General features: G+C 44.4%; 1 protein-coding gene across 18 annotated transcripts in view; it reads right to left on the bottom strand.

The window, feature by feature from the left end:
• EPB41L3 (erythrocyte membrane protein band 4.1 like 3) overlaps positions 1-27047 on the bottom strand; it is a 213437-nt gene that overhangs the window by 170962 nt on the left and 15428 nt on the right. For 7 of the 18 annotated variants that reach the window (XM_066579587.1, XM_066579595.1, XM_066579596.1 and 4 more), the window contains exon 1: positions 8142-8275. The exons of 1 other annotated variant lie outside the window; for it this stretch is intronic. The gene's annotated coding sequence lies outside the window, so the exon portion shown is untranslated. Of the gene's footprint in view, positions 1-6563; positions 6581-8141; positions 8277-8333; positions 8422-27047 lie in introns of those variants that run through there. 10 more of the 18 variants (XM_066579588.1, XM_066579580.1, XM_066579592.1 and 7 more) reach the window with 4 other exon arrangements.

Genomic DNA, 27047 nt, shown 5'->3' with positions numbered 1-27047 from the left:
AGTGATGCATGTAGCACATTGTATCTGCCAATTCTGGTTGGCCACTGCATCACTTTGTAAGGATTGCTGTCATCACGACTGTTCCATAGGCACAGAAAGCACGTGTTTTTCAAGAATGCCACAACCTTCACATCACTGCAAATATTCCAGTTAGGATTTGAACAGTTGATCAGCTTCAAAGGGAGTTCCATTAAATGTATGTCCCTTTCATTACCATAGCATTAGCAATGGGAAAAGGCGGCTTTCTGTTGCCACTGTGCAGCAATACAGCTTTCAGGCTAACTTTGCCAGAGTCTGTAAATCGCCACTGCTCAACTACATAGTCGCAATATAGCTCCAGCATAAGGCCATTCATATCAGTGCAGAAACCAGTGTCATTTTGCAGCTTGTAATATGATGCTAATGTTGCATGACAATTACTAAAAAGTGTGAAGTTGTAAATTTTTTAAGTAAATTCTATTCCTGTAATCTGGAGGCTAATATTTCAGACTTCTCTTTTGATAAAGACTGGTCTCCTACTAGATCATCTAAATCAGCTTGGCTCAGCAGGTGGAGCTTACCCTGTTCAGATTCAGGTTCATAACATGAGTCAGCAGCACCATCATCATGATCCCCATCAGAACGGTCACTTTCAGAAGCACAAGATGCAGACAGGATTGGCCCTGTATTCTCAGCGTCATGTGGCACTGGCTTCAGAGCAGACTCGCAATCAGGATAAACAATTTTTGACTTGTTCTTATTTGAAAATCCAGCAACATTACATTGGTCATACAGAAATAGTCTCCGTGAGGATCTTTCAGTTCACGCAAAGTCATAGGCACAGCAAAGGGCATTGCCGTCCTCTTGCCATTGAGCCACTGTGTGAGGCCAGAGTAGCACTCGATGCAGCAGATGTGAGGTGCCCATCTTTTGTCTTGATCTCCAACTTTATACCCAAAATAATACTTGTAAGCACTCTTCAGTCGCTATCAGGTTTTTGCGCTGAACGACAAATGTAGTAAAAATTGTCAGAGTGGCTAATAGCGCCACCTACTCATCTTTAGGCTAAAGCAGACATACTAGCTATACAAGAAAACAGTAGTGTCACTATAAGGGTGGATTCAGATGACCGTATATCGGCTCGGTTTTCACGGTGTCCTCATCTGCTTGGGGGGGGGGGGGGGGGGGGGATTATGGAAGAGCCAGGAGCAGGAACTGAGCTCCCGCCCCCTCTGCACTATTTGCAATGAAAGGAGGCAGGGCTAAGTTCCACGAATTAGCCCCACCCCCATCCCAGCTCTCCCCATTGCAAATAGTGCAGAGGGGCGGAGAGGTGGCAGAGAGGGGGCGGGAGCTCAGAGCACTGCTCCTGGCTCTACAAGGCCCCCCCCCTACAGAGAGAGACGAGGTATATCGGCTGGGCGTGAAAACCCAGCCGATATACGTTCGTCTGAATCCAGCCTAAGCTTGTACTTGGCCCATCTCACATTATATAGGTCTAATAACTGCTGACATCCGCTTACCGACCTGCTCAGATACTGCAGGAACCCGCTGCTGCCAGGATGTGTTACAAACAAGGCGCTGGAAGGTATGATGCAGGTAATGGTGCAGCAATTCTAGTGTTGTCATGCATCATTCTAACCTATCAAGCTGTCACCAAACTGAAGTTGGCCTATAATGTAAGATCTAGACATCCCAGGCGAATTTGACTTGAGATTCGGATTCAGCGCACTCGATTTAACGTAAACATGCTTTACTTCTAGTAGCAAAATCTTTGTTTTTCAGCGCTATAAGCCACTGTAAATCATAGAAAGTAGAACATGAAGGACCTCAACCCAGTAAGCCAGAAAACCTTCACTTCATTCATAGAGAGCTTTATTCTGCTAAATGTAATATACTTGTGGATGTCTTTTCATGCAATCGCCAGTTTTACCAATGACCTTACTACACCGACTCATCCGTTCGCCGTAGGCAACGTTACAATCGCATTTTCATCTAATTGTGATTATGTGTCCTCAACATTTTAATTTGTATCCCGAAGAGCAATATTTCATGCAGCCTCTGACGGATGACCTCTGCTTGGCTGTTCCTTCCCTCTATTAGAGACATACTATAGTAGTTGCCTTTACTATATACTGCCGACAGCCAAATTGAAAAAGCCACAAGCTATCAGGTTTCATGTCACGATTTTAATGGTGCAGTCGTCTTCCAAGTCTATTATTTGTTGTTGGAAAGCTCAACTTTTCTCCTTAATGGCTCAGAGAACGCCTTGGAGCAACTCTTTGTCTCACTATAGTTGTTAAACCAAGTACTGTAACGGATCTGTAGCAGAGATCATTTGCAATGAATTGTGTTTTTTTTCCAGCAAATTCTGTACAAAGGACAACGAAACTTACATCAGCGTGGAATACTAAGTCCGACATTACTGGCGAGAAAGGCAGACAGAAATGTAGTCCATTGTGTTCACCGAGCACGGGTGTCACTTGCAAGGATACACACACAAACTAATAACAAGTGACACTTTAAATCCTGCGTTTATGAACTGCTTGGATACAGTACATGATATTTCCTTTACTACTGGCTGACTTCTATTTCTTCATTAAAACCTGAGAAGTAGATGCATTGTTACACAGACGAAGGGGGTCACACCATGAAGTCTGGAGCTGAATGTTAAATACACCCTATATAGGAAGGTTCACGGAGTAGACTGAAAAGAAGCACAACAGCAGTTTACAAATGACTGCATGGGGATATCTGAATTCCAGAAAGTAATCAATGTTTGCACAGACTTTGTACCCATGTTTTAACACCATTATTCCTATAGGACTTACATTTCTAGATAAAAACACAATAAATGACAGTTCCAAAGTTTAGGAAAATGTTTAGCTATTAGCCCTTCTATCACCACGGTTCATTATTTGCACTGTGTAATGTGCATTAGTTGGGTCAGTAGGGTCCATGGCTGATGGCATCGCACTGTTCATTTTCTCTACCTGTATCCTTGAGTTCTGTTATTTATTATCTACCATTTGTATCAATTTTCTGGTGTAAATACTTTGAAAAATATGGTGTTTGGGATAAACAACATATTAATGTAATGCAGGAAAAGAACACCAGCTCACTACTGAGCAGCTCCAGTATAATGTACCATGTAGCTGGCCGCTCCTTGCCAAGTGTCTATTTCATAGGAATCGGAAGAGAATCTTGTCCAGCATCAGAAGGAGTCACTTAATTCTTCGTTAGTAGGAAACTGTACAATCCAAATCCATCGCAGAACCAGGTGAAATAAATACCACATTCTTACAGGTTTCAGATGCGTACAGCTCTGGTCAAAAGGGTTGTCCACGGTTAGGAAAACATGGCTGCTTTCTTCCAAACACAGTGCCACCCTTGTCCGTGGGTTGGGTCTAGTATTACAGTTCACCTTCCCTTCACTTTATTGGAGCTTAGCTGCAATACCGCACACAACCCTATGGACAAAGGTGGCAGTGTGTTTGAAAGAAAGCACACATGTTTTTCTAACCCTGGACAACCCCTTTAAAAATGCTATGTGCATCTGAAACCGGTAAGTATGAGGCAGTAGTTTTACCCAGTTCTATGGTGGATTTGGATTCCTTATGTTTCAGCTAAGAATTCATTAGAGGGCCACTCCAGTCATTTCTCTATCATTATGTAACTATCTCACCAGTATATATGTCAGCCAGTATTACATTTTCTCAGTCAGCATATCTGTGCAATGCCCCCCCCTCCCCCAGTAACTCCTTAGAGGGGGACATAAACACTCCTATCACAGATACTGATGCCAATCATAGCTCCAGTCACAGTTATAATGAAGATTTCTGGAAATAAGGGCGGGTCACAAAGGTATGGCATACACCTGGTACAGTATTATGGCATACGCTGTAAAAATGGCATCAATATTAATTATGGTAATAACTCTTTAAAGAGGTTGTATTGGCCTGGGGTCAGTGGGGTCTCATTGCTGAGACCCCTATCAATCCCAAGGATGGGGGACCCCCTTTTGTTACTGTGGGGATGCTTGCTCCATCTGTAGGGAGGTCAGACTGAATGGAGCAATGGCGGTACCGCTCATTTCAATGGGACTGATGGAAATAGCTGGCTCTCTCCAATAGCTTTACTAAAAATGAATGAAGCAGCTCACCACTTGCACGACTGTCGCCCCATTCTCTTCCTCACTGAGGAATGCAGTAAGTCCGCAATGAGGAGGAAAGGGGGACAAGGAAGCCCCAGTTTCAGAATCAATGGTGTCTCAGCAGCCAGATCTGCACCAATCAGACTCTTAGCAACTACCCTATTAGGTAATACATGTTAAAGGGAACCAGTCACCAACTATAAGCAGCATAAACTAGGTTATGCTGCTTATAATTTAGGTGATTGAGTCCAGAGAGACTCTTTTCATAGTCACCCGCTCCCCCATTCCTGTAGCGACCTCCGGCGAAGTCAGAGCAAGCATGACTCTTTAGAAGGGAGCCTGCGCATTCCTATCCATCTCTATGGAAGTCTGTGCCTTCTGAAGACTCCCACTTGCAGTACATGTTGGCATTGCTGGGGCACACTTAAACAAAACAGTGGTCTAGGGAAGGATGAGAAGAGGTTCCTCAAACTCCACATCACCTAAGCTATAAACACCATAACTTAGTTCATGCTGCTTATAACTGGTGACATGTGCTCCTTAAAGGGGTTGTCCACGGTTGGAGAAACATGGCTGCTTTCTTATGAACACAGCGCCACCCTTGCCTGTGCATTGTGTCTGGTATTGAAGTTCAGCTTCCATTCACTTCAATGGAGCTCAGCTGTGATACCGCACACAACCCTATGGACAAGGGTGGTGTTGTGTTGGGAGGAAAGCAGCCATGTTTTTCTAACCCTGGACAACCTCTTTAATTCTCGTACAATCTCTAACGATTGACTACAGCCATTTTGTTACTGTTGTACGATGTTAATCTTAAATGTAAAGGTTTTGCCAGAAAATGCATCGTAACTTTCCTATTGGACATGAACATTTTCAGGATTTCTGATATATTATGCAGTCAAAATACATTTTACTGTAACTAATAGGCTTTAGACAGGCGTATTTGCATGCGCAATACGCAGAGAATACAGCCCATTGATTTCAATGGGTTTGATCAGACTTCATTCTGTGTGCACAGAGAAAGACGCAACATGCTCTACTTTGGTGTGCGCCAAAGATCCCCATAGAGGTCTATGGGGATGCGCAAATGCGTGGACAATAGGTAAAGCGATGTGCAATGCGCTGCGCAATTCTGCAAGAAAAAGAACACATCTGGAACTCATTAGGCTAATTAGGCATTCAAAAATAGGGCGTGGGTGTGTCCCATGCGAACGACACATGCACAAAAAGATACGCACACCAAAAGAATCCTTGTAAATAGTGCAAATACACTGCACTGAGTCATGTGCAATTGCACATACGCCTGTCTCAAGTTGCCCATCGGATTTAAATGCTTTTGTCACGAGCAAACAATTTTTTTGTAAGCTGTTATAAGAGTAGCGGTACTGAGTGCGAAGCTCAGAATACAGACGTGCAATTTCCAGAAGTGGGAATATGGGTATTTCACAGCCAAAGCCGCCTACTCAGCCCAACTTAGAAGCTCATTTATCAAAAGCTTATCCTAACAAGTACTAAAAGATTATTTAATGGAATCTCCACTCACATCAAAACACAATTAAATATCAGTGTTTGAGTTCTTTTTAATATCTGCTGCTTACCAAACGTGGCAGCGGCTACTGGCCATCATTACAGCAACTCTAGAGGGTTTCGCTAAGCTTTCACAGACTTCTGAATGGTGGATCCACCTCTTCATGCTGCAGCACTGCTGCTAGGAGGGTTTCACACAGGAGTTTGGGGCAGGGTTTTTTTATTTAGCAAAAGCTAGAAGCAGATTCAAAAGATATTGAAACATGGAGGAAAGACTTCTACTTCTCCTTGCTGGTGTGGCAGTTTTTTTGAGCCAAAGCCAAAAATTGACCCAAAAACCTGTTTGCGAAGCCACCTCTAGGCTGTTTTTGGCTTTTTTTTTTTCACTAAAAAAATGTTTTTTAGTCACACAAGCTTTTTTATTTAACATGTTTTTTTAGCTATGGAGGAGCCCATGCAAACAAAAAAAAACAAAAAAAAACACACACCACACCAGACCCAGAACATGCTGCAGTTAGCAAAAAGAAAAAACAAAATTAAAAAAAACCCACTTAAACTTAGAAAAAAGCCACTAAAAAAAAAATTGCAAGCTTTTGTAAAGCATTTCATACTTTACTACTGACCTACAGAATGTTTTGCAAAGAAAATAATAATAATAATAATAATAATAACAAATAATAATAATATCCAAATGCAGAAGAGGAAGTGGAGTTTTTGCAAAAAAAGACCAACATATAGGAGAGAATTGAACAACTTCCAAAAACCAAGAGACTCGTATTTAAAATGCAATTATTTTTGTAGGTAGAAGAGTTATTTAATATTTCAATAGGCAAATGTTGAGGCTCCGAAAAGTATACAATGTTGCATAAAATCTATACAATAATGGTGAAAAGAAAGGACATACCTAAATACGTCAGAATAGGATGGAACTTCAGAGAGACGCACTGAATGTACTTTCAGCATTTTATTCACCCATGCAGAAAAGATGCCATCTTCCCTATAAACCACTTCCCTGCATTATCCACTATGGGACCAGTCCTAGCCACTCAATTAGTGATGTGAAATCACACAGAAGATCCAGACAGTCATTTAGCGGCCCCACCCTTCACTCCCAGTGCTGTAATGATGTCACACAGCCCGCACTCCCTCCAATACAATAAGCTCTGCCTGGATACATTCTGCAATCTCATTTCAGAATTATTATATTTGCACTCTACATCTTCCATAAACATGCAATAAAACTAGACACAATACTAGACGCAGTCCTAAACCACTGGGATACTGTACATAGGGTGTGGCTGCTGGACTCCCTCAACCTGCAGCAGGAACAATAACTCACTGGGCAGATGGACGAAAGTTTAAAAAAAAAAAGTGACATGGGCTTTAAAAAAGTGGTTTAATACACAGAAAAGCAAGAGAAAAGCTAAATAATAATGTGCGCTATAAAAGTATTAAACCCAGTCATATTAGAAGTGATGATGATATTCTAGGTTACAGTCAACCACACATTAAACAGAAGGCATTGCACAATTAGTGAGAAACATCTGCATAAGATGAAAACCAATCACGGTAGACGGTTTAAGAAAGCGGGTCACCAGCCTATAACGATGCAGCAGTGAAGGAGTTAAAGTGGTCTAGAGAGATCTCAGAAGATCTGCAAAGGTCAGCATGAATGAGGGTCTCCTTCGGGGAATCTGCGCAGGGCACCGAGCATTATGTCACATCATGCCATAGGGACAGACCTATAGGCTAGTCTGTAAACTTAGAAAAGGCGTAAGGACAAAGTCTAAGGACTGATTCGCAGACATAACGATGAGGAGGAGGAAGGATGCTGACGAGGATGGAACCACTATATGGGAAAGTAGTCCAGGCCTGAGCTACAGAATGCAGGAGTGGAAGCTATATGTCCTTGAGGAGATAGTCTATAGACTTCCCTCTTGCAGTACGTGGAGCTGCATCCCTCCACTGCTGAACTCCTGACTTTGGGGGCTCCATCCCCCCCACCCAGGACAGATCGCCCTCCCTGCAGCCTTCAGCATTGCTCACATCCAGCTGTGCCTAATGAAAGCCATATGTCCTGTTACTCACTGAGCCGGTCCTGCAGCGGAGCCGCACTGGAGACACTGGCAGTGGAGCAGCCTGGCACTGCAGAGGTCCACAGCTCCAATTTACTATCTCACCACACCCACCGCATTGCAGAAGCCACGGGCTGCTGCTGGGGATGAGCACAGGATGGAGCTCAGTGACCAGCCCCATACCTACCCAGCAGGTAAGTACAGCCAGCCTCGGCTGCTGCACGGCTCCCCCTGCTCGTACCTCCCGATGGGATTCCTCTCCTGCAGCCAGGAGGTAACCAGATAACACCGCTGCTGTAAAGTGAGAAACTGCGCTCCTTCACCTCGCATCACCCTGGGCGAAAAAAATGGAGCCTGCATGCAGAGTCCGGCAGTGTGTGCAGCGGCGGCGGCGGCGCGGGACGTACCTGGCTTCCTGCAGCGCTCGCTAGAATCGGGTCAGCGCAGAGTGCAGCCACGCGTCAGCTGCCCGGCCCAGCAGCACACAGCACAGCAGCGGCGACCCCTCAGCGCACTGCGAGCCCCCTTCTACTGCACTCCGCAGCCAATAGCAGCCCACACAGAGCAAGGAGCCACGCCCACAGGACGGGGAAACCCACCAATTACCGCAATGACAAGGAGACGCGTCGTCCGCACAGATGACTGGCGCTCAGCAGCGGACCGCTCCTGACAGGATGGACGCGGGAGAACAATGCCGCCCGCTCAGGACTTACCTCACAGTGCAGGGATGCGGCTCCCGCCCCCCTCCCGCTATACAGCATCTGGCTGCAGTGAGGAGGAGGCTGACCTCCTGCCAGAACCAGCAATGGTGGCAGCAGCGCTCGGCCAGGAGAACTTTTTTTTTTTTGCTCGCCATGGTGAAATAAATGGCTTGTGCTCTCAGAAGTGTCTGTCCTTACTAGCGGCCCGCCAGCTCCAGTCACACTGATCAGGGGTGTACAGGAGGGGAGACGTAGGCCGCGCCACATCTGCTAGGAAATCTGTTGCCCATAGCAACCAATCACGGCGCAGCTTTTAGGTCTTCTACTGCTGAGGTAAAATGAAAGCTGTGCTATGATTGGTTGATAGAGCTAAGCTTTCAGGTCTGCTGCTGAGGTAAAATGAAAGCTGCGCTGTGATTGGTTGATAGAGCTAAGCTTTCAGGTCTGCTGCTGAGGTAAAATGTAAGCTGCGCTGTGATTGGTTGTCATGGGCAACAGAGACAGTTCTTTAAGGCTAATTTCACACGGGCGAGCGAGACTATGAACCCGAATGGGGTCATACACATCAGCGTTTTTTTTTCCCGCAAAAAATGTGGCATTCCCTTGGAATGCATCGTCCGTTGCTTTCAATGGGGTCAGTAAAAGATTGCACGGCGTATGAGGTACACGCGAGTGCAGTGCGAAGTTTCGTATTGCAAACAATAGAAAACACTTGCCAATCCTTTCAGCCGGAGGATCGCGACTTCCTTGACATTTTGCGAGGCGTTTTTGATACAAAAACACCTCGCATCCATGGGAAAATCGCACGTTCCCAAGCGTGATATTGGGCTGAGTTTCACGTCCCGATATCGCGCTCGCCTGTGTGAAATTAGCCTTAGGATATGTTTACACATCACGGATTTGGGTGCAGATCTGCAGCAGATTTCATGCTTTCCATTGGAAGGGTGAAATATGCTGCAGATCTGTATCAATATCTGCGATACAATTGGGAGCAGATCAGCAATGTGTAAACATCCTGTTAGCTTTCGGGGGAGAGCGATGGCGGGATAGTCTTCCGTGGCCCACCCTGCGCGATCAGTTTTCGGTTACGTTTATAGCGATAATGCTACAGAATTTCCGCATCCAAAACAAAGTCAAAATCCATAACGTTGGTGCAGATTCTGACTTTTAGGCCTTCTGTCCACGGGCATTTGAGCATTGCATTTCCTGTGGCGATAATCCGTCAGCGGGGAACGCAATGCGCGCTTTCCATAGCGTTGCTATAGAAAGCGCAGCCCCCCCTGTCCACGAGTGGAGAATCGCAGCGATTCTCTGCTTGCGGACGGCAAATCGCAGCATGCTGCGAATTACCGCGATTCTCCGCGCTCAGCCTGTTTGTCAGATAGGCTGATAGCGGAGATCAGTCTGCCGGCTCCTGCTCTTGGGCGGCGGCTCCCGTGGTGGAGATTCGCCGTGGGATACCGCAACGCCCGTGGACAGGCAGCCTAAACTAGTTGTGTACCCGCAGCTGATTCCAGAAGGTACAGCACTCACCTCCGAAGCCTTCGACTGCCAGCGCTTCCTCCACTGGGCACTCAGCAGCCTGAACTGAGCGCAGTCAGGTGATGCCGTCGTGACCAGCAGCACAGCGCTCAGTACAGGCCGCCGGATGCCCGGTGAAGGAAGCGCTGGCAACTGAAGACTTTGGAGGTGAGTGCTGTACCTTCTGGAATCTGCTGTGGGTATGCAGCTGATCTTGACTTTGTTTTGGATGTGAAATGCTGTGGAATTTTCCGCTACGAACATTCCGCAGCCTTTCCGCCCCGTGTAAACATACCCTTAAACAACCACCCTAGGCAGGCGTTTCCATTTACGTGATCATTCAACCCAAGGGTATTCAATTATAATGGTCAGCTTCGTTTTGTCAAGTTTCAGTCGCTTTTGACAGGCACATCTGTAGTGTAATCTACTATTCTACCCAACACAACTGGAAGCTGATAGATCGTATTAGTGTAGTATAAAGCCGACAACATCTGCACCCCAAGTAAAGTGCTGTAAACAGCGCCAGTTCTCACTGACCGTGATTTTAGGGGTTCTCAATTCTGACAGCCTCAAAATGAGTCCACAGTGCATTTAGGTAGCAAAGGAAGCAAGCAGGATGCTTGGCTGCATAGCTAGAGGTATAACCAGTAGAAAGAGGGAGATTGTGATCCCGCTGTATAGAGCTCTGGTGAGACCACATCTGGAATATTGTGTTCAGTTCTGGAGACATCATTGATGAAGTAGAACAAGTCCAAAGACACGCTTGGACATGAGGCCTTAAGAAACTAGAACAAGGGGGCACAATCTGAGATTAGCTGGGGGAAGAATCAGAAGCAACGTCAGAAAATATTAGTAGATACTTGGAACAAACCTCCAGCAGACGTGGTTGGAAAATCAACAATTATTGAATTCAAGCATGTCTGGGAGAAGCATAGATCTATCCTAAGGCCTCTCTCACAGGGCGTCTGCAAAAACGCTGCGTTTTCAGCACAGCACTGCTGAAGAGGCTGCCCATTCATTTCAATGGGAGACACACAGCTGAAAACGCCCAAGAATAGAACATACAGCGCTTTCAAAACGCAGTGTTTTTCAACGCAGCGTTTTCAGCCTTGTGTGAGCAGCCCCATTGAAATGAATGGGAGCCTTGTACAGCGGTTTAGCACAGCGCTGAAAACGCAGCGCTAAACGCTGTACAAAAACACCTGTGTGAGAAAGGCCTAAGGGCTTATTTACACAAGCGTATATCGGCCGACGTTTTCACGGCCAGCCGATATACGCTTCCATCTGAGCAGTACCCCCACCCCCCTTCCCTCTCCCTCAACAGCTCTCTGTCTCTCTTCTCGATTCCAGCGTTTGCAATGTGAGGGGGCGGAGCTAAGCTCCACTCTGTCCCGCCCACTCCCATTGCTGGCTGCTGGGAGGCGGCGGGAGCTTAGCTCCACCCCCATCCCGCCCACTCTCATTGCAAAGAGTCGGAGGGGAGGAGAGGAGAGGGGGGAAAGAGCTCAGATGGTAGCGTGAAAACGGCGGCCAATATACACTCGTGTAAATAAGCCCTAAGAGAGAAATAATATGAGGGCCGACTATATGGTCCATGTGGTCCTTTTCTGCCGTCAGTTTTCTGTTTCTATATTTCTAATTACAGTATATGTCTACTGTAGCACGGGGTCAATGGAAATAACCAATTAACACCAGAGAAATGAAAGCTATGTATGAAAGGAAACCGCATTGTGGAATAAGCCTTATAAGGCTCTGATCACACCTCCTTGTGTGAACACTTTCAGCTTACACACCAGGAAAGCTCCCAGCACATGCATAAAATGTATCCATAGGCTCCCATTCATCCAACAAAGGCCAAAACAGTATCCTAACATTCATCAGCGTCCTTTTGTTTCCTCTATCTGTATAAGGAAAGCATACTAGACCACACTTCCCTATATAGTGGGCCACTGCACAAAAACATAAACACATACACCTGTGCATCATATTAATGCCAATGGACAACATACTGTAATATGCCAACATTAAGAAACAGAATTAAAGCCATCAAAAGAATATATGGTCACCTAGTCCGTCATTGTATTTCCTTCTTAAAACAGATATATGCTTATTCCAACAAGACAAAGCAGAGTGGGCACCACTAATGAATAAACAAACCGGTTGCTGCTTATTGTCAAAAAGGGCTATGTGTGAAAAGAAGAAGAAAAAGTGACACAATATGCACAAAGTGCACAACAGTAGGAATAAGAAAACAAACATACATTTTATTGACAAAACGAACTACAAAGCAAACATTAAAAACAGTAAACCAAAACTGCCCACAAAAGGAGATGAACCTGCGCAATCAAATAATGACAGATGTGGCAAAATGTACCTGAGTAACAACTTTCTGCAGTAACTTATCTTAAACCATTAAAAACTTATCTTATCTTAACAAAGACCATTGTAAAGCAACTGAAAGGGCAAATAAACTAAGGCATAGAAATGGTCATGAAGGAGTTTTCCCAGGAGTTAACTACTAATGGCCTATCCTCAGGATAGGTCATTAATAGTTAATTGGTGGGGTTCACTGCTCAGGACCACGGCTACTTCAGTCCATACCAGGCACAGTGCTGTATTTTGTATAGTGGCTGTGCCTGGTATAGCAGCCCAATCCCATTCATTTCAATGAGGCTAAGCTGCTCTCAGACCATGTGGTTGATGAATGGGATGTCACATGTCTGAGACGAGGCTGCAGCGCTCACCTCTGCACTGAGGCTCCTTCAAGGAGCTGATCGCCTGGGATCCTGAATGGCAGACCCCCATCGATCAACTATTGATCTATTAGGAGGATAAAATAAACTTTGCTATATCTGTATGGCTCTGGATCACTCTTCATTTACCAGCACAAGAGTCACAGTGAATGCAAATGCTTGTGCAATGCAAACATGTCAGAGGTATGAATGAATTTGCTTTTGATCACAGTGATGCCACCACACAGGTTACATGGATGTTATCTACTGACATGTATCTATGACTAGCATTATTGCCTGCATTTCCCCTTTATTGATAGGGGTTTTTCTAATACTATTTATTATTATTGGCTTTACTGTGTATCCATGCTTTTATATGTAAGACATTGGTCAATGTGTAATGTACTTGTCAAAATGTCACATGCTACACACAAAACAGCGCATACCACATGCCTCTTGTGTGTGACTACATGTCTAGTCTGACAGTTGTTTGGAATTTCCTAAAATGACACATTTGCCTAAGCAAACTAACACATCTAATGTATGCAAAGTACAATGCTGATAACATATTTACTCTACTGCTGGAGGTATTTACTGCTTATTGTCGGCTTACTGGATACTGATACACTTGACAGAGTAAATATATTTGTAGCCACGGTCTTACCCATTTTAAATATAGCTAACTCTGAAAAGTTAAGGCCCATTTACACGTAACAGCTGTCGCTCAAATTTTGCTCAAACAAACGAACTTGAGTGATAATCGAGCAGTGTAAATGCAAAAAAAAAAAACGCTCTCTATTCATTCACAAGTTATTATCGGTGGCTTTCAGTCAGCATAAAAACTATCGCTGGCTTCCCATTCCATGTAAATGCTCCCCGCTCATTACTTCAGATAGAAGGTGAAACGCTGAGCGAGAACCCCGTGATCCAGCAGTGAAGTCTGTCTAAACGTTCTGCACGAGTGTGGACGACCTTAGCGGTGACATCAGCGCTTGCGAAGTCGTTTAGCCAACTGTCTTCCCGTGTAAAAGGGCCATTACGCTAGGGAGAAATTTTCTAAGCCCAACATTTGTAATGCCTGGCTTAGTGGGATTTTCCCCGGAACATGGTGTGTTTAATACATGAAGAGGCGCAGGCCTCGTCACATATTAAATGCATCCTAGGCGCCTTCTCAGAAGTATATGCCGAGTCTGACCTGGCATATCATACCATTGCTGCTATAATGTATGCCGGTTTTGGGCTTAAATTATATATAAATTGGGTGCTCCTTGGGCAACCATTCCCCCTCCTGACAAGCATTGACTACTTTTTGAAAAAGGTGGTAGGGGCGTTGCAGAAAGCTTTAAAGTTGCACATACCTTTTTTTTTTCTTTTACACCAGAAAGTGGTATAAAAGCTTTCAAAAATGTGCCCCATTGTGTTTTTACCTCTGTTTAACGCATATGCCGGAAAAATACTGCCGAATTACACGTTAAACAGGAGCAGTGATGGATACCGAACTGGCATCCATTTAACTGACAGGTCAAGAGCTTTTCAATAGCTTTTCGTAATTTATCCATTAAATAGATGTCATTATAGCCTATTTCACTGTTGGACATCCATTTAAAAGGGACGTTCCCTTTCAGAAAACATCACAAGGTAAACAGCTCTTTACCAGGGTTGCCTTCTGTACAGAATTTCCCGCATAGTCTGTAAAAATAGGGCACTTTTTCCAGTGTCCATGGGGGGAAAAAAGGATGTCTAATTTTTTTAGAGGCTAGTGGTACTTGAGCAGGTTATTATGACTGTAAGCCGGTCTTACATGAACGGATTGGAATTGTAGGTCGCAGTCCATGCATATCAGATGCGGTAATTCACGGGCATTGAAATGCATGGACTTTTGCCGAAACACTTGCAGTCTGGAATTGCGAATTCTGCGAGCGGAAGGAAAAAAAAAATCGCAGCATGGTTTATTTCACTGCAAATTTTGTGCATATGAGTTCCATTAATCTCTATGAAGGGGTTCATCACACAGTGCATGCACAATTACATTGCATATGCACGTATATTCGTACGTAAGTTGCTAGGAGACCAGATAACAAATGGTATAAAGAAAGCAGGAATTTGTGGGCAGACAATGCAGGACAATCTGGGGAGCAACACACCCATTGAGACTGCTGTTTGCAACCTTCGCCTGTTTTTCTCGCCTCTTCCTCCACAAGAATAAGGCCGTCGGGTGACCACGAGTACCTTTTGATTGTCTGTATTGCAGATGCCTGCATCGGCTCACCGTTGGTCATGCGCAGTAAAGATTTCGTTTTCAAAACTTTGTTTTTCCCACACCATCCCTAGGCTATGACACGGGTACCCGCGACCTATCCGCAATGTCAATTGCAGATACACTTTGGGTCGAACACCTTCCATTGACTTCAATGGAAGCCCTCTGTACGGAATCCACATGAAAACAGAACCTGTTGTGATTTTTCCTCCACTCTTGGAAATCGCAATTTGATTCCGTGAGTGTGTAGGAAAAAGCGATTTTACATAGCATGTTTGGAACAGTACTTGCTGTGGATCCTCGATGCGGACCCCTGCCTCCTGCAGCAGCCTATGCAGAGGAAATATAGTATTATAAGGTAGCTATTGATATGAATAGAGTGACTTTCTGTTGCAGATTATAGAGAGGTTCTTAAGAGGGAACATGACTCTATGAAGTTTATATGCAGTATTAGGGCACATCAACAGGGGTTGTGATGTTGACAAAACCCCTTTAATGCATCTGTCACTCAGAGGCTATAATGGCTACATCATGAAAAGCTATTGAAAAGCTCATAACATATATGCTTAAGAGATGCCTATGATGGATGCCATATAGTGGCAACTATCACCCTTGGGCTACATTGTTAAATAAATATTCTTATTTAGTGTACTCTATGGGATGGAGTTGGTTAGTCTACTAAATTACTTCATACCTTTTTTTTTTTTGCAATATACTGATGTTTACTGGCCAGAAGTCGCCAAAAGAACTGAAACTATTAATTGTAAAAAGGAGAAAATGATGGGCGCAACCCTTGTAATGTAAAGCGCATAAAACCAAAGGATGAACCCAATTTCTTCTTTATTATTTAAATTATGGCCAACGCAAATTATGTGTTTCGGGGAGGCAGACCCTTCTACAGAAATAGATGGAAAGAAATACAGGGATGTTACTGAATATTCATGTCCTGTACTCCCAGAAAAGAAATAATGGTGCCTATGGTGACGGTTATTGGACTGGCAGCACCATACTAACTGTTCTACAGCCGCCTGCAGACGACCGGGTCGGATCCCCTGTGAGAAATCTTGCATCAGGACCCAACCCGCGCCCCTGCAGGGACCAGTGCGGTTCTCACTTTCTCCCGCACCTCCGGCTCTGTGATGGACTGGCTGCCGGCCAGCCGGCGCATGCGCAGAGCAGAGCTGGGGCATCGGGAGTGACATTTCTGTGCGGGCCTCTGGGAGACACGCACAGAAATAGAGCATGCCGCGATTTGTTTTCCGTGTATATTTTCACGCGGACAAATCGCAGCCGTCTGCATAGGATTGTGTTTTGTAATGCAATCCTATGCAGGCGGGCAGGGGAGGAAATTCTGCGGGAAATCCCGCCACAGAATTTCCGCCCATGTGCAGGGGTCCTACAAAAAGCTATTCTGAATATTAGGATAACAGCCCTTATTGGAGTCGCTCCACCCTTCTCTTCTCCCGGCCAAAAGAACAAGACATACTTTGGACCTTTGTTTCACTGAACGCAGGAATCTGTTTCAGTGGTTACGCTGATCGTGGTAATCTGAATGATTTCTTGGCCGGTGTAAAAGGGCCCTAGGACCATTGGAAGATTGAAAATCTGTCTGTCACATAATGCCTAATAATCAAGATTTGTTCCCTCTACAATATGAATCATTATCTTTATATTACTGGTTTCATTTTCTCTATAACGGGTTTTTCTTTTTCTGGTAATTGGAAGTGACCTTACTAGGAACATTTGGCAGTCACAGGGAAATGTCAGCTGGAACTTTATACAATGGAGATGAATGACATCTTTAGTTGGATAGTTTCATACATGAAATGTCAATGCTGTGTTAATGTGTGATGGACATTTATCTAATCACTAGTCAGGGATGGGGACATGTAGCCTATGTGTTACTAGTTCCCCAACCTGTGTTCTGGATCTGCTTGCCAGGGTATTTGCACAGCTAGGCAACGCAGGGTAAGAGACTGCATTTCTGTTGGTGGTTCCACCAATCAGCATTGCCAAGACTGCCAAGGCAGCCATGCCATACCATAAGGCCTCATTCACATAAGCCTAGTTAATTTTTGTATTAGTTCTGTAATTGCATTATTTTAGCAAAAGGTGCTTTTACATGAGACAACCTATTAAGCGCAGATGCCTGACAGGTCATCCCAGCAATGTTTGTTCTTGTGCTTTTACACAGGAAGGATTTTCACTAGTGCATAGATGCACATCAGGCCCGAACAAGGTAATGTTAGTTCATGTCAAACCGAAAATATCACTAGGGGGCAAAATTGTCAAACAGCTTCTCTCTTTTTTTGGCCACGTGATGCACGATATCTCACTGGAAACAGTACTGATGCTTGGCATCGTCAGTGGAAAGAGAAGATCAGGACGACAAAAAACAAGATGGCTAGATACAATCAAGGCCATCACCAACATGTCAATCACGGAATTGAAAGAAGCCGTGAAAGACAGGAACGCATAGAGAACATTGATCCATGGAGTGACCGAGGGTCGGATACGACTGAACGAATAATCATCATCATCATCATATTATAAGATAACTTTATATCTCAACGTCATAGAGGAATTTGGAAGTTCAGGTTTATAACTATCTTTGACACTCTCAAGACAGGCATCTCAAGTGGCTTCATGCTACAGCGGAGTGTATGAGAAGTCTATAGTAGAGATAACACACAGGTCTGGTGACCCCCTAACACTAAAGGCTCATTTACACTGAACAATTATAGCTCAAAATTTATTCAAACGAACAATTAGCATGATACGTTTCAAGGCGAAGCTATCGAGCACTATTCGTTCATTTATCGTTTCAGCCTGTGTAAAAATGGTTGTCAGTTCATTTGCTTTTTATTTCATTTAAATGGCATTTGTTCAGTCTTTGAAAGACTGAACAACTTGAGGGGAGGGGTAATTATTTGCCTTGCATAAACACTAGTACTTGTTTAGTCATGACACAGAGGACAATGGTTTATCTTCACACTAATTAACCCTTTCCAATCCTCTGTCTGACGTTTAAAGACATTTTGATTAAAGGCTGTAAAGCTTCCGATGTCAGAAGACGTCCGGCAGGGTATTCTTACTGTATATTACTGGCCACTCTGTTGTCCCGGGCCTCTCCGCCATGTCACATACCGCAGTACTGGCTCTAGCCAGCAGATGGTGCCATTGTAAAATGGCAGAAAGAGAAAGCCCCCTAGGAAACCCTAAATGCAAAATTGGATTGCAAAGAGTTAAAATCCTCCTGGCCAGAAATCTCTCACATTGTTTCATATATACATACTATATATGTATATATATATACAAAAATACATGATGTTATAGCGAGCTTTCAAACCTACTCAGAGTTCCTCCTCAGGCTTAATGTAGTAGATTCAAAGTGTGTGTGTGTATACAAAACGTTACGTTTCTCAGACAGGACAGAACATACCAGACATAAACCCATTTAGTCCTGCAGCCATGCAATTCACATATCTTGATGCACTCCACAAACAAGACACTGACATGAGACACATAGAACATTATGGAGGGTCCTATTAACTCTGGGCCACTACAATAGGATTTCCTGATACTTGATTCAATCCATCTCGCTCTCCAAATACAGGTGGTCCCCGACTTGCGAACAGGTTCTGTTCCAGGAGCCTGTTCGCAAGTCCATTTTGTTCGCAAGTCGAACAAATGGTAGCATGGAGCGGGATCGCGGGTGGATCCCGCTCCATACAACGTCGGGTGCCGGCTGTTCTTACAGCGGGCACCCGGCGGCAACAGTTTCGACGAGCCGCGCTGCTTGTCAGAACTGTTAACACATTAAATACCGCTCTGACAGCGGTATTTAAAGTGTTAACAGTTCTGATGAGCGGCGCGGCTCGTCGGAACTGCTGCCGCCGGGTGCCCGCTGTAAGAAACAGACTGCACCCGACGTTCAGGGGGCCCGTACAGCGTCCCATGATGAGATCGCGGGACGCTGTGTGGTTGCTAGGCAGCCGGGGACCTCCTGAAAGGCCCCAGGGCTGCCTATGCAGAGTGCCTATCAAGCGCACGGCTTGATAGGCGCTCTGCATAGACGGCCCTAGGGCCTTTCAGAAGGCCCCCGGCTGCCTAGCAACCGCGATCTGACCGGACAGGCTTCTATCAGGCTTGATAGAAGCCTGCCCGGTCCTGCACAGTATGATGTAATGCCATAGCATTACATCATACTGTGCAGGACAGATAGTTCGTATCTAGCGAAATTCGTAAGTCGAATGTTCACAAGTCGGGGACTATCTGTACTTAATAGCCAATTTAATATACAACCATGTTCATAGAAATATCATAAATACAATATACAGAAGATAGTGGAGCTAAAAAGACCAGCCACTTAACACGAGATACAAAGACGGTGACCATACAATAGAAGTAAAGAAGATTATATATCTCCAGTGCGCATGGATATAAATGCATAAGATAACTGTTCTCTGCACCGTGCAACACTACACATGGGATGTGTGTAAATAGTAATATACTTAATCACAAAGTCACCAGACATACAATCAATAATCTATAGAGACACATACCCTAAGACATAACAAACACCCGGAAAGGTCACAAGAAACCTTTGTGTTAGGCCGCCTGCAGACGGGCGGAAATTCCGCGGCAGGATTTCCACCGCTGGAAGCCTGCATTGGATTGCGTTAACAAACGCAATCCTATGCAGACGGACGCGGTTTTCGCAGAGCTCCGCACAGAAACGTCACTCACCCGCCGCCAGCTCCGGTCTGTGCATGCGCCGGCTGGCCGGCAGCCGGCACATGAAAGATGCGGGGCATGGGTGAGTACGCGCTGCTCTCTGCAGACGCTCGAGTCGGGTCCCGCGGTGAGAATTCTCGCTGCCGGATCCGACCCGGCCGTCTGCAGGCGGCCTTAGGGCTCATGTCCACAGGCAAAATAAGATTTAAAATCCGCAGCGGATTTTAACTCTTCTCCTGCCCGCGGATCCGCACCCCATAGGGATGCATTGACCACCCGCGGGGTAGATAAATACCCGCGGATGGTCAATAAAAGGGATTTAAAAAAAAATGGAGCATGAAAAAATATGGACAATGCTCCATTTTCATGCGGGTCTCCCGCGGGTACGGCTCCCGCGGGCTTCTATTGAAGCCTATGGAAGCTGTCCGGATCCGCGGGAGACCTAAAATAGGAATTTAAAAGAATTTACCCATCCGCAGCGGACCGGGAAGGTCTTCTCGTCCTCACGGCCGCATCTTTCTTGCTTCGGCTCGGCGGATGTGCCCGGCGCATGCGCGGCCGAAAAAGAAGATCCGGCCGTGAGGAAGAGAAGACTTTCCCCGCCCGCTACGGATGGGTAAATTCTTTTAAATTCCTATTTTCAGCGCTCATGTCCGCGGGGCAGAGGGACCCGCTGCAGATTCTCCATGTAGAATCCGTAGCGGGCCTGATTTTCCCCATGGACATGAGGCCTTAGGAGACTCCTTCAGAAGCCTGGCTTCAGATTGTGCGGGTTCAGCCACATGTCAGCTGCAACAGCTCTTTGGCAGTGTGGCTGCACAACCCTAGACATTTGAGTTTTAGGGCAGCATTTTGGCATTTACCACTTAAACCACCGAATGAAAGGTTGGATTTTGTCTAATACGGATATCTGTGTGGGTGTGGAGGGTGTTGAAAGGTGGCATGAAGAGGTGGAGCAAGATAAGAAGAAGGGGGGGCAGACAAGGATGAATGTCTCATAACTCTTGCGGGTACCATGAGATGTGGAGCACCACCTTCGGCTTCATGCCCCATCTGCATGACATTGACCCAGTGTGCTGTTAAGTATATGTAACGCCCCTGGCAATGCTTGCTGGACCACATGTCTGTGATCAGGAGCACCCTATCACTGACAGCATTTTCAACACCAGGGACACGTTATGACTCACAAGGCAGTACAGAGCTGGAAGGGCTTTTTGGACCAAGGCTGGACATCTGGTACTGTGGGTTTGCATAGAGCATCACGTTGCAGAAGGCATCTGTGTCTACTAGCCTCAAGGGCAGCATTTCCATTGCAAGCAGCTACGCAATGCTTGCATCCGGGCCCTATGCTTGTGGATAGGTCATGGCTAGGTCATGTGATGCTGACGACAAATGAAACTGCTGCCCATATGCAAGATGGAAGACACATTTGATGACATCAGCAAGGTGCCCTAGCTTCACACAGATTTCTGCAGCAGGCATTACGGGAAATTAAATTTTCAGACGATTTTTGCCAAAAATCAGTTCGGACTAACCCAATTTGATTTTGTGAAAATTGGGACAACTTTATCGCCCAGACTGTGGTATAACGTTAATTGTTAAGGTGTCACCCAGCTTTCCGTGTCATCCCTTTGGACTAGAGGAAAGCGGGCTTAAACCCCCTCAAAAGATAGCTGGAGTGGCCGTTTAAAAGTTGCATTTTGTATTGAATGTGGAGAAACGACTTGTTATATTAGTTGCGTTCAGCTATTTGTTTGTTTGTTTTTACAAATAGCTAAAAGTCAACCAAATTTGCAATGTGGCTTAAATAATTTTAATTTCTGTTTCAGCTAAAACACTTAATAAATGTGATGTATCGTATGTATGCCAGTTTTTTTAGGAGCAAATTAAGCCAGAATTCTACTGCACCTACCTTAGGCCCAATGCACACGGGCGTACTTGCATTGCGGAATCCGGAACGGGTGTGCGCCTCCGGATTCCGCAACAAATACTGCCCATACACATGCTACTGAAAATCGCTTTTCCTTGTCCACAAGTGGAAATCAATTGCAATTTTCGGCTCGCAGAGGGAAAAATCACAGCATGTTCTATTTCAGCGCAGATTCCACGCGGCCGGTTTCCATTGAAATCAATAAAAGACGCCCGATCCGCTTCCAGTTTGCAGCTGTCACTGCGAGTGTGCACCAGCCGGCACATCCGCATACAGATAAGAAGAAATCCGGACAGGTATGCAGGGGTCACCGTGGAATCTGACCCGGCCGTGTGCATTCGGCCTTAGTAATACTCCAATATTATTTTTATATAATATTGTAGTAAAGAAAATGAGCCCAATGACTGTACAGCTTTGTATTTAGTATCCCTACTTTTGACAGCGTTAGACATAAATGCTGTATGTCCCTTCCTGGTAAAAGTGATAGTGTGTTGAAGGAAGTAGCCAAGTGTAGCAGATAGCAGCCGGATAGCTAATGGTATTCTTTTAGTTTGAAATTAAGATGTGATATGTCACTTATATGTTTCAAGCTATATATTATGAATTGCATAGCTTAAATTATATAACGCCTTTATCTTTGTGAAGGACCCCAAGTTAGTTTGGGGCCCCAATAAATTAACTGCACAATATGCTAGGCACCCTTTATCAGACACTGCCTGCTGTACTTGTCACCATGAGGCACTCACATGCAGGGTCTTTTTTTATTCTATGACACATCTTCTTGCATACTGCTCTCACTGTATTTGCTCTATGTAATGAAACACCTCTTAAAATCTTGTGAATAATGATGAGAAATATAACAAATCAGCTTGAAGCTGTAGCTACCTTGGTTGTCACTTTAGAAATAAATTCAAAATTGAGCCCCCTGTCTGTTTTTCTTGATTCCCACATAATTTGACCCAAATCTTTCTTTAATAAAGCAAAAAAAAGGTAAAGGAAGATGCAGAATTTGCTAATTTACAATGTGTTTTAGTAGTAGCCTACCGAGTGCAAAGTACAGTATAACAATTGGATAGTAGCTAGTATTTCCTTTTTTTTAATTCTCATCCTGCCAAGGCTTGCTTTACACACATTTTTTGAAAAAAACAAAACTGCAGTTTTTGTGGAAGTTTTTCATTTTTTGAGCCAAAGCCCAAAGTGGATTTAACAGATATGGAAAACATAAAGGAAGGACTTATACTTTCTGCTAGATCCACTTCTGTCTTTGCCTCAAAAAACAGAATTAAAAACTGCAGTGGTGTTTTTTTCAAAAAATGCTGTGTGTGAAACCCAAGCCCCATTAAATGATGCTCGCAGGACTCCATGTGCTTGCCACCAAAACAACCCCAGTGAAATGTATGGAAGCAAATATGCTGCATTGAAAATGTACCCTTTAGTGTTGAGTCTGTAGCGAATGAGTCTGCTTTATGAGTCAACTCCTTTACATGACCAATAGGAGCTGGACCCTGTCTGAGGCAAAAAGTGTCTCTATCACCTCATGTTTATGGGGAGCTTGGATACCAGGTCCATCACTGCTCGGCTAATCAAGTGTTCACAGAGCGGTAATCACTGAAGGATGGGACCTACAATGCATTTAAAGGGGAGGTGGATGACTGTCTGCTGCTGTTCCTGTCTCCCTTCTCTGTAGACTCTACAATATCAAAGTAGAGAGAAAGTAACATGCAGAGAAGAAAGGAACATACTTGTAAATGCAACGCATTTCGGTCCCTGGAGAGGCTTTTTCAATGTGTTGCATTTACATCCTTTAGGGTCTCTTGTTTTTTCTTTTCTTTTAATTGTGTGTTTGCTTGGTGAGTTATGTGCATATTGTATGTGCACACCAAGCGTCTTTGATGTTGTCTACAGTCTGTAAAGATTAAATACTAAGTCAATCCTAAACATTGCAAATGGATTGTGATTCCCTATGATTGGTTGCCATTACTGGTTAGGGGAGTCTCTGATGGGCCTGAAGACTCCCCTCATCATGTGAGTTTTTTCATATATCCATTCTCACTGCGTATAAAGTAAATGCATATCTGGTATTTTTTTGATTATCTCTCATAAGTTTGGCTAGAGATTTCCTCTTTTATTTTATTGATTTCAATGAGAGCTGTGCCTTCAGTTTTAAGCGCCGGCCACGACACGGAGATCGGCACAGAGGCTGGCACGGAGGCTTCCGCTCTGACCTCTTTGTATTGTGACCACTCAGCTGATCGAACGATGCACCCCGGGCGATCAACTATCGATGACCTATCCTGATGATAGGTCATCAATAGTATTTCCCTGGAAAACTCCTTTAAATCTTTCTATTACTTATGATACTATCATGTCACTTACAACATCACTGCCTTACCCATGCTTACAACTATCATGTTAGCTAGGATCCTCAAGGTCCTTTACTTGATTCAGTATTTCATCCCAAAGTTTAGATTCTGTTAGAGACCTAGCTAGCTTACCTTCTAGACTCTGCCCACGTTAAAACTGACTTTAATAGAAAGTAGCAGTGCTCACAGATTTGCTTGTGTTATTGTTTCTTTATGTAGCACATTTTATTGCTTTTCCATCCAGGGTGAAGACATTAAGATTACTTCTGGAGTTTACCTGTGAGCACACCACACAAAGATGACCATGGGAAAAGCATAGTGTGCAGATCCACACCTGACATCGTCTAGGTTTGCTCATGTGCTTTGTTAACAGTCATTGCAAAACAATGTTTTACGGGGAATTGCAACCCTTTAAACTGGAAGGGAATATCTGTAGGGATAATCAGTATTCTTGGTATCAAGAGTGTTTTTCTGATGCTGCAACCAATAAAACAAGTCACTTCTATAAGGTTGTTTTTCAGACTGTTAACGTGCAGGCGGGTATTGTTGCATAATTTAAGTGGATTTATGTCTCTTACTTAAAATATTGTCTCTCAAACTCTGTCACATTGGAAGCGAGCAGATCGTCGCATTGGTGGTTCAGTTTCCCTCAGAATATCTTGGCCTACTCTGTTGCTAGAGAGACAATTTCGACCCCCTGTATAAGATTATTGCGAGCATTGGGAGGTGTGCCTTTCTCTATCAGCACTGAGGTGTAGTTCTCTCCCCTCAGAAGACTCTTCAACATGCTGGAAGGCATGTCTTTCTTATCAGCAACTGAATGAATCTCTGTCGCTAGTGTCACTTCAAGGTTTATATGCATGGCATATCTGAATCTATCCAATAATAGTCGATCCTCCCTGTGTCTTGTAAAAGACAGGCTTCCCTTCGGGAACTTTAATTTTTGTTATGCAAGCGCATCCTTTTAGCGGGTCAGTGTATTTTGACTCAACAAAGATTTGTTGCTTCGAGGCATTATTAGCAAAAAATAGGAAAGGCAACAGCAATAGAGAAGACAAGTTCTGAGCAAAATTAGCTCCATAGTATGAAAAGCAAACTTTGCCACTTTATAAACGTAACATGGTAGATTTATAAAGCTGTGTACAAAAGAAACTGTGTTTGTTGCCCATCGCAACCAATCACAGCGCAGCTTTCATTTCTCACAGTGCTCTTAGAAAATGAACGCAGCACTGTGATTGGTTGCTATAGGCAGCAGTTTCTCTTTTAGACAGGGTTATAAATGTGCCTCAATGTATTTCAGGAAACTATGTGAATCGCAAATAGAAAAATTATATTTTGCAGTACGTTTGCACACAAATATCAATTTAAAAAAAAAAAGGCTCGAAATGTAGTGTTTAAATCACTGAACAGCTTTGATATTAAGGGAACAATATGTCATTGTAAATACATATTCCAGATTACCCCATAAATATTGTTATTGATTTGGAAGTACCAAACAGATTTTAATGAAGCAAAGCTTATAATATGACCCGATAATGTAGCTACATGATTAAGAAAATCACATAAAAACGGACTAGCAGTTCTCAAATTATAAGCGAACAGACAGACGTTGCGTTGTGTCATAGTTAGAGATTTATATATACATTACATAATAATTATAATAGGTTTGACCAAGGCCGATTTCAGACATGCATATTATGGCCATGTTTCTGCTTCGGTAATACACATAAGTGTCCTGGCCTGACCGCGGGTTTACTGATCCAAATTCGGAGGATCATAGGGACCTCATGAAACTTGAATCAGACCAGTGGTTTGTGATTTATATGCAAATAGCCTATACAAACTTAAGGCCCATTTACACAGAGCGATGATCGTTCAAAAATCGCTAAAAAGCGATCGTCTGAGCGATAATCGTTGCGTCTGAACGCTCGCCCATCGTGCACTTTTCGTGCACTGCTAGTTGATCGTTAAATTCAGGCTAACCTAAGAATAATCGTTTGGCCTTATCAAGAGTTCTCCACGGGTAGTGCTGATAGCACTGTTTCTCGTCGGAGAACAAAGGAACTGAAAGCAGATAAGAGCCCTTGGCTATTAACTGCATTCGGCTAAAGGCTTCATTTGCACACTAAATCGCTATTAAGTAGCTGAGTAGCTACTTGATAGTTTATGCAAAATGATCGCTCAAAGCTGTCACTCAAACTGTCGTGTGAGCGATCATTGCTCCGTGTAAATGGACCTTTACATTAACCCATGCCAATCCACTGTCTGATGTCTGAAGACATTATGATTTAAGGCTGTACAGCTCTGATGTTGGAAGACATCCTTCGGTGTTCTCTTACTGTATATTGCCAGCCTCTCTGCTGTCGGAGCCTATCCAACATGTCACCTCATGCAGTACTGGCTTTAGCCAGCAGATAGCGCCATTGTATAACATCAGAAAAAGAGTAAGCCCCCAGGAAAATCGGGATACAAATTGGATTGGAAAGGGTTAAGATTTATAATAGGCGGGGCGGAGCCTGACCGCTGAACATGATGGCCGCTTGAGCAGAGAGCTCCGTTCGGCACGGCACCCTTCCCGGACCCGACAGCGGCTATTTTGAGCGGACATGCGGAAGAGCAGCAGAGAAAAGACCGGAGACCTCCAGGGAACCCCTCGTCCTCAAAAAAACCAGACGGAGATGCAGCGCTTCTTCAAAGAACGCGGCGCCCGTTCTCCCCACCCGCTCACTAAGATGGCGCCGGCCCACGAGGCTGCAGCTTCTAACAGTAAGGAGGCAGAGGGGGATGATTTCTCCGACGGGGAGGGAAGAGAAGAAATCACCAAAAGCTTCATGAGGGAGCTAATTAATAGCGCCCTGCACCCTGTTATATCCGACCTGGCCGAGATAAAGGACGATCTCAAGCATATGGGGCGCAGAGTGGAGGACTTAGAAACCTCTACAGCTTCTGTCATTAACCATTCGATTGCCCTCTCCAAAGCCTTAGAAGAACAGCGCGATCATCTCAACCGTGCATTACTAATGCAGGAAGATCTGGAGAACCGTAACAGGCGCTCCAATATCCGCATTAAAG

Source organism: Eleutherodactylus coqui, chromosome 9 (assembly GCF_035609145.1).
Source record: "Eleutherodactylus coqui strain aEleCoq1 chromosome 9, aEleCoq1.hap1, whole genome shotgun sequence".
Lineage (NCBI taxonomy): Eukaryota > Metazoa > Chordata > Amphibia > Anura > Eleutherodactylidae > Eleutherodactylus > Eleutherodactylus coqui.
Note: the sequence above shows the minus strand (reverse complement) of the source record. Positions and strands in the feature narration are given on the sequence as shown.